This window comes from Mugil cephalus, chromosome 10, assembly GCF_022458985.1.
Source record: "Mugil cephalus isolate CIBA_MC_2020 chromosome 10, CIBA_Mcephalus_1.1, whole genome shotgun sequence".
NCBI classification, from domain to species: Eukaryota; Metazoa; Chordata; class Actinopteri; order Mugiliformes; family Mugilidae; genus Mugil; species Mugil cephalus.
This window is the reverse complement of record NC_061779.1, coordinates 14,019,604-14,032,553: the sequence shown is the minus strand read 5'-3', so window position 1 is coordinate 14,032,553 and position 12,950 is coordinate 14,019,604. Positions and strand designations below refer to the sequence as shown.

At 42.5% G+C, this 12,950-nt stretch overlaps 1 long non-coding RNA gene across 1 annotated transcript in view; it reads left to right on the top strand.

The window, feature by feature from the left end:
* The window catches only part of LOC125015189, a 29,213-nt gene that overhangs the window by 7,941 nt on the left and 8,322 nt on the right, over positions 1 to 12,950 (top strand). Inside the window, exon 2 of the long non-coding RNA XR_007113563.1 lies at positions 735 to 792. This is a non-coding gene — a long non-coding RNA (uncharacterized LOC125015189). The remainder of the gene's footprint in view (positions 1 to 734; positions 793 to 12,950) is intronic.

Here is a 12,950-nt window from a genome sequence, read left to right as displayed (position 1 = left end):
CTGTAGCTTGGTGCTCTGTCACTGCTGGTGACAGCGCTGCATTACACTAATGCTGCCTTCAGAAAGGGTTGTGTTTACCATGCTCACGTGGAAAGTCCAAGTGAAATGAACTGTTGTATTCATGACTCCATGAGTGGAAATTTACACTAAGATCAGAGTTCACCAGTCTCAGCGAGTTTGTTTGATCTTTCCAAAATTGGTAGATGTGGAAGATAAATCAGTGAACAATTGGTTATTGTAATTTTAGGACGAAATAATGCAGTTGTTAGATGCTAAACCGTTGATGGGTACAAGACACCAACATTTCCCCACAGCAGTGGTGTCATCACAAATTACAACTGATCTTACCATTTAAATGCCAAGCCTTTTTTCATACTCCCTTTCCTATGTCATAACCAGAGGCTTACAAATTCAATTTGAAGCCAACAACTGTGCAAATTTACTAAGACAACTAAACATTTGCAAGTGGTTAGCAAGCTAGGTCTTTTTATATCTTCCTGAGCTAAAAATTCTTTTGCGGCTTTGAGGCTTTGTCTCATTGGAAGAAATTCTTACTTCATCAACGTCGACAACTGGCAGCGTTTGTTGCTTTGTTCGTTTACTATTTCAGGTTATTTAAGGTAAACGGTGGTCTTCAGGGACATAGGGAAGGATGTTTGGTGCTATTTTGTCTAAGGCAATTAATCAAGTCAGTTATTTATCCTCTCTATTATCTGTCTCTCTCTCACACACAGGACGCCATCGCTTGTTTCAGGACTGCAACATACAAGATGTGAACACCACTTTATGAAGGTATTTATCACGTTTCCTCTCTTTAAGTCTTCCTTGATTCCTCATTACGTTACATAGTGGTTTAAGATGTGACTTAGGGTCTGTCTCTGCCTTGTTGATATGAAATGTAATTGATCACGTCTGTATCTAATATTCTATCTGTTCCTATATGCACCTTTATTGTATTCAGTGAGAAGTAATATCCATTTCTATGAGAATCACACATGTGTTTTCAAACACATCTTGTAGACCACCTTCCTGCATCAAATAAGACTTATAAGAGCAGCTTATAGTGTTAAAATTGCACTTGTGCTGTTACAAAAGGCTTCTTTTCTTTGAAAGGCTGTTAAATTAGAATGCAGTCGCTTTAGTAGTCAGCGAAAGTACAAACGGAGCAAGATCTACGTTCATGATTGGCGTTTAAAAAGAGGGGGTGTCTTTGGTAATAAGGTGTGAGCATGAATTCGAAAATTTCTATTAAGGGGTGATGTGCGGGGCTCGGATAGTGCGCAGAAATACTGCCACGGTGTGTAACAATATGAAGGCAGGATGCTTGCAAATTGGCCTGTTCATGCTCACAGGAGGAAGGGACTTGAATGTGTAAACCCTCATTACAGAATCTCCTTTCTCCTTTTGAGCAAAGAATGTGAGCGCCCACCCCCACCCTCCCACCCTGCCCCTCTTTTCTAAAGCCAAACTGCAGTCCAGCAAGAATTATTCACACTGTTTAATTCCAGACGTGGACCGAACTAGACAGAGTGTGTACAGACTGCTCGACCACTAATTAGCTCTGCTGCTAAACAGAACCGACGTCAATGATGGACGCATTACATCAAGCCAGATTTCGAGGAGTAAGTGTTTTAGACGATGGACGATTGTTACAAAATGCGGCACCTGCCAGGGTTTTGGTAAAGAAAAAAAGAAAAGAAAGAAAAAGAAAAGAAAAACATGCTGGTTGAGCAGCCGTGACTCCATTTGCATGCGAGATGCCATAAATGTATGCACGAACACCGAGGCTTATCTCAATAAAGCAGCTGGCTTTTTTTAATTTCCTGCTTCTGATATTGTGCACAAAAAAAGTGGAGGACTATCGATATAGTCATTTTATGAATATAAAATTAGATATGGTTTAAGTCCATACTGTGGAAATAATGAAAACACTGGCATCATGCCTTTATTTGTCGGTCATTAACACAATTATTGTGCTTTTGTATTGCATTTTCCGCAGACAATTGGCGCAAAAAAATGTAAACTAGGATTAAACTAGGATTAAAATGACAAAATTGCATCTATTACGTTAATTAACCAGACGAACAATAAAATAGCACTTCTGCATTCGGACATTTATTATATTCTCCGCTGCCAGGGCGCTGAGTTAGCGCTCAGTTTATGTGCTTATAGCTGACGTCTTGTATCTCCGTGCCGCAGAGACACAACACAAGACAATTCATTGTCTTTGAATAGCTTCCTGTCAGAAGCAATATTTTCCTTCCAGGTTATCCATCCTTGACCTGTGTAAATGCAAAGTGATGATAACGCTGACAGAAATACGAGCACAGAGAGAGAAAGAGGGAGCAGACTTTATCACAACAAACTGCTCCACATTGTTAGTCCTGCACGCTGACCTAAAATGGGAGTGCACGAGTGCTGCTAACACTGTCTGGATTCGGAGCTGGAAAATAAGCAGCCAGCCTGAATTCTTCACCGCTCTTTTACGCTTTGGCATCGTCTACTCGGTTGCTGAACTTTGCTAGCGTCCTGCAGTGTTGCTATGTATGCACAGCTGCAGGGGCTTCGTACTGCCCTTGTTTTGGTTCCATCTTTTCACAATAGATGTAGCGAAAAGCTGGTGCAGGTGCAAGCACATTATTGGCAGCGTAGAATTGCTTTGCAGCCTTCGCACTCCGGACCCCGGTGGGTCTTTAAACTGCACGGGGAAAAAGGTTTAATTATAACTCGTGACTTTCTTTTTGTTGCCCCTCACGAGCAAACACCTTCATTTTTATCGTACAGAATCTCCAGTAAGATGCTAAAATTAATGTTTAGCCTGTAAATCTTCGGCATTTACAAGCGGCACAGTTGGCTCTCAGGTTTTTCACGGATCACCTTTAGCCCCAGCTGCTTTTTAGCTCTGCCTCTTTATTACTCTGACCACACACAGTGACTTTAAAGTCTGCCCCTAAAAATCCCACAACCTGCTCCATTTCACATTTTAATAATCCACTTCCCTATTCATCATTTAAAGCAAATACGACCGTTATTTAATTTTTCGGAGCCACCGCGGCCAATATCTGCGAAGTGACTTTTTATTTTCGGTATAAACTGGCACTCCCCTTCTAAGATTTAAAGCCGTCATCACGTCTCGGGCAATCCTAAAATTTTATCGAGCGACCATCGAAGAGTGTCGTTTTATCCTGAACTGGCGGAGGGACTTGCAACTAGGCGGAGAAGAAGATGGTTTCCATGCTGAAATATTTATGGTCTCCTTGAAACTGTGGTTCCTGAAAGGACGGATGTGTGCGATCTCGTCAGGAGCACGAAAAGAGGACTCGTTCCTCGGCGGATGCCGTGAAACGTACGGGGATGCTTCTTGTATTGTCGGTGAGGACAACGCTGCTGTGGCAAAGCGTGTCATCCAAGTTCAATTCCCCCGTGCGGCCTTGACCGCTCCATCTTTGTAAAGTGCGCTTTGGTTCATTAATGAGATGTGGAAATGTCAGCGCTTTGGGTTCAGATTAATTGAAGAGCCTGCAGAAGTCTAATTACAGGAAAAAGACTTGGAGATAAGTATCAGCCCTCTGAGGCTGTGGACCTTGCCCCTGGGCGAAATGATGCTTCTATTGATTGTGTATGTACAGTATATGTAAAAGGATACTGTAATTTCTTTGTCTCGGCCGTTCCAATTGAAGCAGGTTAATTGGATCAGACCCTAAAAGGGAAATAAAAAAAGAAGAACAGTGGTGCTGAACAAGCTATAAAAGTTTGATTTCTAATGCCTTAGCCTGAGGATTGTGCTGGGTGTGCAGTAAGGTTAATTAACAGTAGGTTTAATGGGGGCGGCGCTCCAGCGAGTGTCCTCTGCTAGTCCTGAGTCGTTCGATGGGGAGGAGATGGCATCTGCTGTTTGGTCAGGTGTTTGTTCAACAGTGGAATGATGACGGCGGCTGTCAAAGTTTTACTGCCTGCTCTTTGTGGTAACACCTCACTCACCATGGCTCGCCTGAAAGGTTGTGAAACAGGAGGAGACTCAAGCCCCCTTTAGAAAAAAAAAAAAAAAAAAAAATTCCCAATACCGGAGCCAAAATAACATCCCGTGAGTCATAGTTGCCTTCAGGCCACGTTGACTTTATCTTCTCTGTCTCAACACGCACTCTGGTCGACTTAGCAGTAACTTTAATTAAAGCTCAAGTAGGAGTTGCCACATATTTAACCTCATCGTAATATGTCGGCAAAGTCGTAATAAGGTGTGCTATTTTTAAAAAATGGAACATAAAATCCCGTCTTCCTCTTCCATTTTGGTCACTTCGCTAAAACCGTACAGAGGACTAAAAGGTATGTTTGTTAAAATACACTCTGGTGTAAGACGACTATCTGCAAATAAATTTGACTTACAACCTCTCATATTTAAGTTACTGATCCACTTTGCGTGGAAACAGGACTGAATGTGAATGGCCGTTCTCCTGACTTAATATATGAACATGTCTGATTTAGTCCATATGCCTGTACTTGCCCCTGTATTGTCTACATTTCCTCTCATTTGTGCCAATCAAAGCAAACCATGGGAGAAACATACCTTAGGCTGTTGAAATTTCAACAATATGACAAATGATATATTAGGTAAAATAAGCTACCTCTATCATGTATCAGGACTGTCGGGACACGTAAATCACCAAAAACACTGGCTGCAAAAAAATGAGAAGGCACACGCATCTGAATTCAAACCACGTAAATACTGATTTAAATCAACAGGTCAGAAGGGTTTTTAAATGTTCTGTGTACAATGCACATGTAACACTAGTATAGATATGTACTGTCAAGCAGAGTGAAGTCACCTGACGCTCTTAAAGCTGCACGCATTGTTCTCTCACTGTTGCTGTGAGGGATTTAAAAACAAAATACAAAAACAGACATGGCGGTACTGTAACTGAGAATATCTCTGACAGGAAACCGTGAGAGCTCAGGCCTCAGTCAAAGGTGCACCACTTAAATAAAGCAGCACATCCACATTAAATGTTTATGCCACTAAGAGAAAAAAGTGTTTCCAATTAGATGGTTATCATTTTCCTGGGGGAAAAAAAAAAAAAAAGGTGAAATAAATTTCCCCCCGAAGCTACAGTCAGAAGGTCTTAGCCGGTGGGACAGCCCGAGGCAGCAGCTGCTCTTGTTAGCCGACTGTAAGCAGCCAGCCATCCACTTAGCACATACCTATTATGTCCAGCACCCTGAAACAGGCTGGAGCTGCCACTTCAGCTTCGCAGAAGGTGTGAGGAGTTAGGGAGGGTCTAAAAATGGCTCTTTGTACTCCCGGGCTCCTTTGATTTCAGTGCATCAGCCCTCCATAATGTGTGGAAAATCAAAAATGTGCCCATAACTGACACCAGTTATTCTGAGAGCTAGCTGTCGCTTCATCTGAGCGGCTGAACTGGGCGAATGCTTGTATTACTGTGAACCAACTGACCAAGCTGTCTTCTAGTGTTATCTGAATCATAGTAGTCCTACGGTAAGTCTGGGGTTTACAGTACGGTTAAATGAGGAAACCCAGTGAGATGTTCGACTGCCTTCCTGCAAACGGAGATAATACAAGGCCAGTTTTCTCCGAATATCAAAACACACCTGGATGAGCTCAAAGGTATGTCCAAGTGTAACTGGTTTCCGCAGCCTCGGGGCTGTTTTCACTCCAGCAGTGACGCTGTGGTGAAAAACACTAGTCTCCTCATTCATTTTAATGAGACTACTGCACTGGCACCGTGGGGGTTCACGAAGGTTTGTGGAGGAAAGCACAGGGCTGCACAGATAAACAGCGGCTCTGACTCAGACTGCCTTTGTGGAGAAATGCAGCGTCATTGTGCACCGAAAGCACGGGCGGAGGTGAAAACGACCGCTGCCGCGCGCACCCGGCATTTCACGAACCTTCCGATCTAGATTTATGGATTCAGATTTCATCTCCGACTCGTGCCCTGCAGCGACACGCCAACACCGATTCAGCCCCTTCGAGGTTGTGTTGTCGTTGTGAAATCCCATTACAGAGGAAGAGAGTGTTCGTCCTCGGCCTTCGCCTGACCGAAACAAACGGTCGCTGCCACAGATGTTGTCTGCAGGTCACCCGATTTATCCGGAGATTAGCTCTTAATAATGCATCTGCACAATAGTGTTAGTCTGACTTGGAAAGGTTCATGAATTATTGCTAGTAAAGTTAAGCACATGATCTTTCATGTATCCCTAAATCACAAACGTAAGACAAAGATAAGTAGAAGTGAAAGTAAGTAGTTCCCTCAAAAATGTAACATATTGACATTATTTTAACATATTTGAACAATATTTATTATTTTTATAATTGTACCTACTGATTAAGGAGAACCAAATTAACTTTTTTTTATTCAACAAAATATGAAAAGATATTATTCTATAAAAAGACTAAACCTCAGAAGCTTGTGTTGCTGAAACCTCCAACCACTTGTTTTTGTTTTGCTTGTTTTGTCCGATCTTTTCTTTTAGAGGCTTCGATTTGCTGGTTTATTAGGACTTCATGACCTCTTTCTAAACTCTTCGATGTGATGCAATGTCACAGTTGAGCGCAGTTGAACCTACAACATTTCAAACTATCGTGCTTTCCAGGTGCTACGAGGTTCTCAGACCGAGAACACAGTATCTGCTCCTCCTGCAGCCAAACAACAAATCCTTTGCCAGATTCATAGGCGCCCGCAACCTTTCTCTGAATGTTTGACTAAGACACGTCACCCCCCCCCCTGACGCTCCCTAAGGAGTTTGTAATGATTTGCTGTGTGGAACACCTCATTTTATGGATTTCAGGTTGTGATGTGCAGACACAGCAGAAAGAGAGAAAATGAGAATTAATCAGCTGGAAGGAAGAGATCCAGATCCAGAACATCTGGAAGCAGACACTGACAGTCAGCAAAGACAAAGGGAGGTTACAGGACTGCCAATTGCAGGGGGGGGGGGGGGGATCAAAGATGGTTAAGTTTGGAGTTGTTGTCCTCCTTGTCCTCCATGTCAGAGACATGGGATGGATTAAACGGTTTGAGAAGACAAGATGGATAAGAAGTGGGACGCCCATTTTGTAATATGCATGTCATTAGAAAGACCTTAAAGGGACACACCACCCCTATGTAAAATTAAGTCACTCAACCTATTCCCCAGAGTTGGATAAGTGAGAAAAGTCGTTTTTAAATCGGCCCAGGCATTGTCCTAATCCGGCATTAGGCATTAGCATAGCCGCAGTAATGCAGTGTTGACAATTAGTCAGTCATTAGCAAAAGTACTAAATAAAATCAAGCGTTTTCCAGAAGTTGTCGGTTTTCAGATGCTGCGACGCGTCTTTGTGCCTGGCAGTGGTGCTTTGGCCCAAATCTATATCTGCCCCAGGCAAATCCCTTCGTGTTAATTGCATTGACATTTGTACTCTACGTGAATGTACAGGTCACAAGAAGTAATTAGGAAAATTCCTGAGTTTATCACTTTTGCTTACGGCTGGCTAATTGGCAACATCGCATTACAGCGCCTATGCTAAGCTAAAGCTAACAGCTAGGACGCTGCCTGGACCAATGTAAAAACGCTTTTTCTCACTTATCCAACTCGGGGGAATACGGTGAGTGACTAATTTTCACGTAGGGGTGGCGTGTCCCTTTAAAGTCCAATCAGACACAGACTCAGTAACCAAGGAAGGAAAGGTAAAATGAGCGCAGTGTGTTCAAACCACTCTTGTTGTTAATATTCTCTGTTCAGTCTGGATCATTTTAAGTATTTAGTTGCAAGCGCTGCCTGAAAACAAAGCCGTAAACTATTTTATCGGCCGTGGATATAAATAGCTAGCTATATTTTGTGATTTATAAAGTCGTGTCTTGCATGTATCTCTTTGTTCTGACACAGCCAGACCTCTGATTCAGAGCCACACACAGAGTTAGTGTTTCCTGATGTCTGTGTTGTGCTGGGCCAATGACCAGCATCTCAGGTTTATCGGAATTTAAGACCGGGAAATTATGTAACATCCAGCTTTTCGCGTCAGAGACAGAGGCCTCTGATTTATGGATCCCTTCCGACTTTATTCAACATATGTGACATTTAGGCACCTTTTCTTTTTACACTGTGTTTGAATCAGCCAACTGAATGATAGGTAGGAATTTATTGCTTCAACTGACCTTAATTACCATCTACACCAACTGGACGTCCACCCAAGAAGGGTTGAGTTTTCTGTTGCATTCTAGTAAAAGACAACAGCATTATCTTTGCTACTGTCTGCCCAAGGCCTTGCATAATGGCTAATCTGAGGGTGTTAGCTTTGCACGGAGAGGACTAGGAAACCGAGGCACACTCCCACACTAGTTTTGGGGACACAGTAATCCAGTAATTCATTGTTGGCACTAATAACACAAGGATGAGCCAACCAGAGTTCACAAAACAACGTCTGGGCAGGATGTTTGAGTTTGTCGGAAAGATAAGTCAGCATCGATTAACTGTCTCTGGGACTCTGAAACATGCGGGGTAATGCTGAGATGCAACTCTTGGCTTACTTCAGCGAACCACTGAGCAGCTTTTAGTCCACATATCTAACTGTAATCTCTTTGAATCTTTTTGACCTGCACTCCCAGCCTGTCACTCTGCTGCAACCGCACTTTGTGATGAAAGATTTTCTACTTGCCGCGGATTCAGATTCCATCTGTGTTGTGTCTTTTGTGAAAGGACGACACACGCCACATACTGTATGGGGAGAAGCTGTTTGAGATGCACAAGTCTTGTCAAATTAATTTGATTTAAGAAGCCTGGTATCACAGTATCCCTTTAGGGACTTTACGATCTCTGAGCAGAGAAACTCTCCAAAGCACAACTTGGATGTGTGCAATCGACTAGTGCTCCCTCTTTTAGTTGTGACCAAGCTTTTATTTTACCGTACAGTCCGAGAGTGGAGCCACATGGAGCTGTGATATCGATGACCCGACCACACTTAACCCTAAACTCATTGACGTTTTATTTAATTAATACTGCGCTCTGCTCCACCGCCACCAGTTACAAGGAAATGTTGGATTATACACTGTGCATATTTTTACAACTCTCATGGTCCAAATGGCTTTATGGAGCAGTTGGCATGGCAACTGGTAGTCGCCATTACATTGCATCCTGTTCCTATAGCGTCAAATAACTAAACTTGAACATGCTAAACATTATATTATATACCTTAAATGACAGAAACCATCTTTATGACCTTTACTGCTTTGGCTTTACATTTGATGAGCTGTTCCACCGTCTAATTTTATACTGTCCATGAATTATATAGTTTAGATATGGAAAGGCTGCTTTGATGGCATGTGGGCGCCCTCGCTACCTGTCTGTAAAGGCATCACATTCACCCATGCTCCACCTCTTTTAAATTATCCAGAGTCGTGTACATCCAAGATGGCAAAGGCGCGATGCCAAATCACTTCGAGCTTCAAAACTACTCTTAACAATCCTAGAGGCGGTGCATCAGATACTGACTTAGTGGACCACCTGTGGTAAAACATTGTGTATATATACAATTTAACATTTATCATGTGTCTGTATTGTGTGTATATATATACAGTGGGGGAAATAAGTATTTGATCCCCTGCTGAATTTGTAAGTTTGCCCACTTCCATAGAAATGATCAGACTCTGGTTTTTATGGTTGTTTACTGGTTATGGGTATAGACAGAATATCAGTCGAAAATGCATAAAAAACACACAATCTAAAAGTTATAAATTGTTATGTATTTTATTAAGGGAAATAAGTATTTGATCCCCAAGCACAACACAAGTCAGTACTTTGTAGAGAAACCTTTGTTGGCAAGCACAGCGATGAGACGTTTCTTGTAGTTGGTCACCAGGTTTGCACACAGCGCAGGAGGGATTTTGGCCCATTCATCTTTACAGACAGTCTCTAAATCCTTCAAGTTTCTTGGCTGCCTCTTGGAAACTCGGACTTCAGCTCCCTCCACAGTTTTTCGATCGGGTTAAGGTCTGGAGACTGACTAGGCCACTCCATGACCTTAATATGCTTCTTCTTGAGCCACTCCTTTGTTGTCCTGGCAGTATGTTTTGGGTCATTGTCATGTTGGAAAACCCACCCACGAGGCATCTTCAGTGTTCTTGCTGAGGAAAGAAGGTTTTTGTCCAAGATGTTACAGTACATGGCTGCATTCATTGGCCCCATAATGCGGTGAAGTTGCCCTGTACCCTTTGCTGAAAAACAGCCCCAAAACATGATGTTTCCACCTCCATGCTTAACCGTGGGTATGGTGTTCTTTGGGTCATACTCACGTTTTTTCATCCTCCAAACACGGCGGGTCGAGTTAATGCCAAATAGCTCAACTTTGGTTTCGTCAGACCACAGCACTTTCTCCCAAGCCTTCTCTGAGTCATTTAGATGTTCACTGGCAAACTTAAGGCGGGCCTGTACATGTGCCTTCTTGAGCAGGGGGACCTTGCGGGCACTGCAAGAGTTCAATCCATAACGGCGCAGTGTGTTGCCAACTGTTTTCTTGGTGACGGAGGTCCCAACTGCTTCCAGATCATTAACAAGCTCCTGCCGTGTTGTTTTAGGCTGCTCCCTCACCTTTCTCATCATCATCCTCACTCCATGAGGCGAGATTTTGCGGGGAGCTCCAGACCGAGGACAGTTGATGGTCCTTTTATGGGTCTTCCACTTGCGAATAATGGCACCAATAGTTGTCACCTTCTCACCAAGCCTTTTGCTGATGGTTTTGTAACCTATACCCAGCCTTGTGCAGGTCTACAATCTTGTCCCTGACATCTTTTGACCATGGTGCTGTAGAAGTTGGAATGTAAGAAACTGATTCTTAGAGCAGGTGTGCTTTATATACATGACGAGTTAAGATCAGGAGTATTGGTAATTAGTTGACTGAGCACAGCTGTGTGCCACATGCGCACCAGCCAATCTGTAGGAGCCTGAATTCTAAGTGAATTGTTGGGGATCAAATACTTATTTCCCTTAATAAAATACATAACAATTTATAACTTTTAGATTGTGTGTTTTTTATGCATTTTCAATTGATATTCTGTCTATACCCATAACCAGTAAACAACCATAAAAACCAGAGTCTGATCATTTCTATGGAAGTGGGCAAACTTACAAATTCAGCAGGGGATCAAATACTTATTTCCCCCACTGTATATATATATACTCATTATACCCATTGGAGCTCTTGAATGGCAGCATGTGAGGCTCAGTTAAAGCAGGAACTGCAGACCAGTTGAACTGTGGTAGGTTTGGAGAAGGGGCCAAACAATTGAAGACCATGTGCATGGATGTGGGGATGGACACTTACATTACAGTGTTACATTTGTAACACAGTGTCAAGATCAGCATTGCTGTTTGTTGCATTGCGTTAAAACCTGACTAAAATGGAGTCATAGTTTTCTGCCTCTTCAGCAGTGGAAGAAATGAGAAACAAGTATTTTCATAAGTAAAATGACTCCTTTGTCTCAGCATGGAGGATGCATAGTATTTTGGGTGACTTTACCAGATGGTTGACATATGTTCATTTGCTTTCCAGCTGCTGTCACTCTCTTTTTCTCTGTAAGGTGATCTGCACTTGTGATCCCAGCTGTATCTGTGCAGCAAAATTCCAGGGTATCAGCAGTCAAACACATAATCTCTCTCGTTTAAAACACACAGGGGAATAAAAACCAAGCCAGAGAGATGCGAATACGTTTCAGATAAACAAAGCAAGTCACAGTGCGGAGGCAAATTCCGTTTTTTCATTTCACCAGTGGCGTCTTTTAAAATAGCCCCCTTTAAGGTGTGTTTGTGAAACTGGAACAGGAAATAAATTAAGAACTGTTAGTCAGCTGGTGCAGCCTACGCAGAGAAATTCGAAATCACTCTGCCATTTTAGATAAGATACTCAATTTCTGTCAGATCTCTGAGCCAAGAATTCTGCTCTGCAAAATCTGGAGTTTCTGCCCATACTTGTCTTCTGGTGCATTTGAACAGTATCAGCTGTGTTTTCCAAGTAGATTTTAAGAAGCCGTAGCTGTTCAAGATCTTCCTTCAGTGTCCTTTTTTTTTTTTATATCATGCATTTCTCACCTATTACCCACACAGATTACAATACCCGTAGAGCATTTTATTATTTAGAGAAATGCTTCATGCTCTTCTCCTGCATCTGTCTCTCACAATCAGTGTTTCCTGTACCCTCAGAAATCTTTCCCACAGCCTCTTTCTATTCATTTTCCAAGTCCTACTTTTTGCACCTGAGCGTCTTCTGCCACAATGCAGCTGCCTGACAAAGAACTGAAGCCTTAGTTTCACACAGGAAACTGTCAGCCGGTATGGTTTTAGCACAATGGAGGCTAGGGGGGGAAGAAAAAAAAAAAAGTCCTCTAAGGCGTCCAATTGGAACAGGACAAGCAAATGGCTGAAATAAAACCAGACAGAGTAGTCTTAGACAGACACAGAGAGCATGAAGGCTGTCTGAAAAGGCAGCTGAAGGATCCAGAGATGAGCACAGACAGGCCTGACAGCGATCTGCAGCGCCGCTGACATCCAGTGCAGCTGGATTCTTGCTTTTATCAACGGCAACTGAAAGAAAAGCAAATACATCAGAGAGAAAGGTTTGCTTGGTGTAGACATTAGAAATCATCCATTACACTGACAGCCATGCATGCAGTGACAACATCAGTCTTTATTCTTGCTTAATCAGTACTTTCATGCCATGTTTTATTCTTTTTTAAAGTCCTTTTTTCTCAAGCTGCTCGGGTAAACACACATCAGATATTGATATACGATCAAGCAGAGAATACTACATCTTCCATAAAACTGTGAGAGGAATTTATTTAGGGAACAAATAAAAGCTTTGAGAAAACAAAGGCAGACTAAAAACGCCCTTCGGTTCCAAAAGATGACTGGAATCTGAATAGAGAAGGTTTGGTCTAGCAATTTAACCCATTATAACCCAGCGTGTAGTT